The sequence below is a fragment of the Lactuca virosa genome, chromosome 6, assembly GCF_052849685.1.
Source record: "Lactuca virosa cultivar CGN04683 chromosome 6, Lactuca_virosa_CGN04683_v6, whole genome shotgun sequence".
In the NCBI taxonomy this organism is placed as follows: Eukaryota; Viridiplantae; Streptophyta; class Magnoliopsida; order Asterales; family Asteraceae; genus Lactuca; species Lactuca virosa.
The window spans coordinates 19,076,945-19,082,944 of NC_136431.1; positions in this window are offsets into that span (position 1 = coordinate 19,076,945).

A 6,000-nucleotide genomic window follows, 5' to 3' on the forward strand; every position below is an offset into this window, starting at 1 on the left:
ACTACCATAACTCCATCTCAGGAACGTTAGCAGAAACACTAAGAATAGTACAGCAATGTGCAAAAATTTATATATGTGAATATAAATCGTAAGCATGCACTTGAGATAATTATCCCCACTCACGAAGTCGTTTTTTTTTTCATTGTGAAACAGAGCTATGTCTTCACCAAGAGGCAACCAACCAACTAGCAAGGCGCCAACCCTGCAGATAGACTCTGCTACTTTTCAAGCGGCAGTCATGGTAGCCGTGACAGCCGCCATGGCGCAAATCAATGCTAACAAAGCCAACGGAGGTGGAAGCGATGCCAGAAATACTAATTGCCGCAACAATAAGGGACACCAGCGAGTGTCTACCAACAAAGACGCCTCAGACCACAAACCTAAGAGTAATAAACGAAAGTTTTGGAACAAAAAGGAGCGCAACCTATCTCAGAGATTCGCTAAAAGACAACAAGCCATGGCCACCCCTGCTATTACAACAGCAGTCACGACACATGCCTCGGCACTAGCCACAAGGCCTGTCACCCAAGCGCCGGCCAGACCATATAAGGGATCACTCCCAAAGTGTAACAAGTGTGGCTTCCATCACAATGGGGTTTGCCGGGTGATGCACTGTAAAAACTGCAACAAGAACGAACATACTGCCTGTTTCCTGCAGGAACCAAACCCAGCACCTCCCTTCAATCACCAACACCAAGGTAGGCCCAGTATGCTACCTATGTGGTGAAACGAGACACTTCAAGAGGGAATGTCCAATTGAGAAGAATGACGGGGGAGCAGGAGGAGTGTGACGAACAAACCAGCAGGAGAAACAATGGAACCTTTTTAGGACTTTTGTAATGTTTCTAACGACAAAAATGTTTAGGTACCATATGTTTGTAATGATTTTGGTATGCTTGCTAAAATTACCGTCTTTCTAAGAGCAGTTAAAATACTCCCTTGTTCAAATCAAATCAAAGACACTCGTATATGACCTTAAGATCATTACCGGTGAGCTGTGTCGACCTTGGGTATACATCAGGGTTAATTATAATCAAGTACTAAAGACTTAAAGCAAATAATTCCATCCTGACCCCTGTTCCATGATTAGTAGTGGGGTTGGGGTAGAGCCACCCACTCGACGATTTCACCAATATCAAATTACATACGACATACATATATCGCTCGATCATAGAGTGACCTGTCAGGGATCATGATATCAAGTATCATTGCTAGCTATCAGAACCCACTCACTACCAGTGCTAGTTGCTGTAGTATGAACCATCTATGGTAATAATAACATCGAGCAAATCGGAACACACTGAAAAGAAACACAAGATACTCTATCCCTCTAATGAGCATTTCTTGTAAATACAGCTTAACACATGTTTTACCTAAAAAGATACTGTTGTCGTCATTCGATTTCGATTGATATAGTCCTCACTTTCCTGACTAAACGGCTACGAAAAGACCTTTCACCTAATCTCGAAAAACCTTCGTCCCTCATAAACACAAATCCAACACGGACCTCCGGGCCATCTCTCGCCGCGAAACCCCAAAACACTCACCAGAGGAGTATTATACCCTCCGAAACCTTACCACAAGTAATTCCAGAAGACCCTTCCAGAATGTCACGCATGCAACAGATAAGGCTCAAGCACAGAAGCTTGGGACGAATACGGTTAGTCTAACACTACTACGTGTATACGCGAGGATAATGTATAATTAAGATTCTACAGACATTGGATGTGTGCTTCCGCCCTATTTCCTGTTCCTTGCCTGGTTGTAGACTTGGGGCAGAGTCACCCATCCAACTGTCTTGCCAACCTTAAGTACATACGACCTATATGCGCAAGTTAGTGATAGATGGACCAGGTACGAGTCCTGCCATGAACTTCGGGACCAGGTTACCCAGGAGTGCAAGTGAACGCCCTATCATCCGAATAAGTCTAGCCGTGTAAACCGAACCCAGATGTTCCCTACCGATCTAATCAAACGAGAAACACTAAAGCAGACCCTATGCATCGCTCCAAGGAAAAGTTATCACTTATGACTTAGTACAAATTCGAGGAAGGCTGAAAGCATCTCGAGAACACGGCAAAACCCGAATAAGTCTTATCATCTATATAAAAACGCAGGGTTTTTACTAATGAATCTATGAGGGCTAGTGTAAACATTATGGTCATGTATCATTAAGTTTCTATGGACTTAGAATGTGTGATTCCGCCTCATTTTCCTGTTCCTTGTTTGGTTGTGGTCTTAAGGCAGGGCCACCCATCCGAATGCCCTTGTAATCTTAATGATATACGACTAGTTTACATCAAGCGATTATAAAAGAACTGGTAGGGCTTATAATGCGAATTTCATCACAATTTGTTGAAACATTCGTAATACTGGAACTCGCTAACTACATTATAAAATATTCATAGGGGTAATACCAAGTATAAAGCGGAGAGCATAAAGGCACACGTAGAATACACTATCATTCCAAAACAATGACTCCTTTAAATCGACTCAGCTCAAGTTACAATAAGAAATTCCAAGGTCGTCATTTACCATCAGGCGGGTTGTTCCCCACCATATCAATTTCTTATACTACGAAAAGTTGCCCCATCTTTCCTCCAAATTCTTGAAGTCCCAGTCGAAACATTAATTTCGGGACGAAATTCTTTCTAACGGGGGGATAATGTGACAACCGTCAATTTTGGCCAAGTCAAAGTCAACTAAAGTCAACAAGTCAAACCGGTCAACTCATCTAACCCTCGTATATTAGGGTTTCCATTATGTTTCTTATTGAACAACTCTCAATCTTAATACAAAGTATCACTTAGAGTTTTCACGTGTTCGGAAATTCTAAACCCTAATCAGGGCAAGTGATGAAACTACTCGATAAAACATTATTCCTTGACCCTTGGGGGCATATAACAATCATAACAAGACTTAACGAGGTTTACGAACCTTGAATTACAGAGCCAAACACTCAAAAAGGTCACAAAAGAAGTCTCTCCCAATCTCTTTCACTCTAACTCTCCCAAATCTCTCTCTGTATGAGAAATCTCTCCAAGAATGTGAAATCTCTCCCAAATCTCTCTTTGTATGAGAAATCTTTCCCAGAATGTGAAATCTCTCCCAAATCTCTCTCTGTATGAGAAATCTCTCCAAGAATGTGAAATCTCTCCCAAATCTCTCTCTGTATGAGAAATCTCTCCAATAATGTGAAATATCTCCCAAATCTCTCTCAAATCTCTCCAAGTATGCCAAATCTCTCCCAAATCTCTCCAAGTATGTGAAATCTCTCCAAGTATGTCAAATCTCTCCCAAATCTCTCTCAAAACCTCTTTTGAGTTTTGTAATCATTTGGGGCATCCCGACACTTGACTTGGTGAAAAACCATTTGAAACGGGATGATACCTTGGAAAATAGCCTTTTAGGGCCGAAGTCTCTCTATAGGGACCAAACCCTCCTTGAGCCGAAGCTCCAAGAACCAAAACCGAAGTCCCCTTAAGGAACCGCAGCCATCGGACCGGAACGACTAAGGACCGGAACTGCTGAGGACCGAGGCTGATGAAGACCGCAGCGGTGAACCGAATCCGAGACTGGAGCACCGGACCTGACCCCCGCCTTCGGTCCCTTCTGATGAGTCCGCCTGCGGTACCTGCTCGGACCGAAGTCTCTTCCCCTCCGGTTCTAAGGCTGCTAAGACCGGAACCTCGCCCCTGACTGCGGATTTTCCCATTTTCCACCCGGTTTTCGACCACGACTCCGTTTTAAGCCCGTTTTTAATTATTTTAACGAGGGATTTTCACCCAAACTTATATTTTGACATATAAGACCCCATATATTCATAAATTAAGCATATTTTTAGGGAAATCCTTATTTAAGAATAAAAATCTATTAAGTTAGATCTTCTGGTGGAGTGTTGACTTTGCCTTAGTGTATGACACAAGCAACCACCCCATGCCCACTCCATGACCAACCATTGTCCTTCCACCATACCTAGTCACTTCCATCGTCCTTCCCATCATTTTCTTCCAGCCATACACTTGAACAAAAGGTTGAATCATTATCTCTCCTCTCTCATTTCTCTCACTTCCACCAAAGAACAAACACCTTTCTCTCTCACTTCTCTCTCTCTCAAATTCGAGATTCAAGGGCTGATCATCAAGTTTTCTTTCAGTTTTGGTAAGTGATATTATCCTCCTTATGATTATTTCACTTCCTTCTACTCAAATCATATATATCTTACACAAACATCATCACATTCATGTTAGATCTTCGAACCTTCAAGGCATCTTCTTAGTGTTCTTGAGTAGAACACTTCTTTTCTTCAACGTCCATCCACTAAGAACACACAAGGTGAGTTCATACCCCTACATTTTCATGTTTTCTTCAAGTTTTAGAGGGGGAATACAAGTTAAAACACCAAAAACTTAACTAAACTCAAACAACAGCTTTCATCAGAAAAGTTGAGTCTTATTCACGGACTATTTTGACTATCTTAAACTTAATATCTTTCAAAACTGTTTAATATGCAAATAGTTCAGGTTCATACCTTTAAAATGACTACTTTCACATCTCTATACGATTTATCTACGATTTATGGTGATTTTTACAAAACTGTCTATCATGTTAGAAAAGAATTCGGACCAGTCTGTGAATATGAACATTTTAACACAAGTTAAAGACTTCCAAAAATCATAATAAAAATTATGAACAAACTAGACACATTTTATGAACTCTCAGAATTTACGGATTCAGTTTTCGACTTCGTATGATTTTTCTATGATTTTTCTAAAACAGTGCAGAACGGTTAAAAACTAGTTAACAGCTTATAACTTTCATAACACTTTGTATTATGTTGAGCAAAGTGTATAACAATAAGTTCTAAATATTGAATGTATTTTCTTGTTAGTTTATCATCATAAACTGAAATTTAGTCATTCATGATAAGGTTTACTCATTCATTTCGAACACATATAATAAACTTCAATAAGCATAGTTTATGGATTTTACTACATGAAAAAGGTTTTACTCTCAAAACGAATGGGTTTTTCATATCCTATGTGATAAACTATAATAGTAATAGTTTAAGGATTTCATATCACTAATTTATTCAGAAAAGGTGATTTTACTTCCTCCACGGAAGAGGTTTTAATATCAAACCATGTGTAAACTAGTTAACTTAGGTTGTGAGGCAATTCTCTCCCCGTACGTTCGAGTACGGGATCCCAATTCCTGTAAGTTATAACCAGAGTCTTTTGTAGGGAGAGCGTGATAATTGTGTATAGATCTATATTGGGATTGACACCACACACCTCGCTGCTAGCTACAGCCGGACCGGCAGGTATGCGGGTGACAAGAGTCATAGTATCTTAACGTCTGAAAAACGTTGTGCAGGTTATTTCTCGTCATAGTATGGTTATATCGACTCACATAGGTAGTTAACAATCTTTCAAGTTTACATGGAAATTTTTACTTTGAAAAGGGCTTTTACTTCTAAACTAAACGAGTTTATGTCGATTTAAACTTGCATGAATTACTTTAAGTATGGAAAAACACTTGTTTACTCTCGGTCTTGGGATTTAGGACTACATAACTTTTATAAGGAAAATATTGGATTTTCTTTGGATACATATTTCTATTAACACTACATCTCGTCTAGAATTGTTAGACTTCAACGGTTTATTTAACTTAAATTATATATAACTTATATACGCTTAGTGATCATAGAAGGAATCTATGGGTCCTTCTAGAGTTCATTATCGCATAACATAGAAGCATTCATTCCACACTTAATAAAGAAAATATTGGGTTTTCTGGAAACATACTTCGTCGCTTTTACAAGGAAACCGGTTTCTTTCTCAAACAAAACTCTTATGAACTCACCAACTTAATTTTTGACACTTTTTTAAAACTACTTGTATTCTCAGGAAATCAGTGAAACAGGAAAACCAACAACATTTTGAGGATGGGACGATAAATCGTCAAACAGTTCATTTTGTCATCATAATGTAATTGATT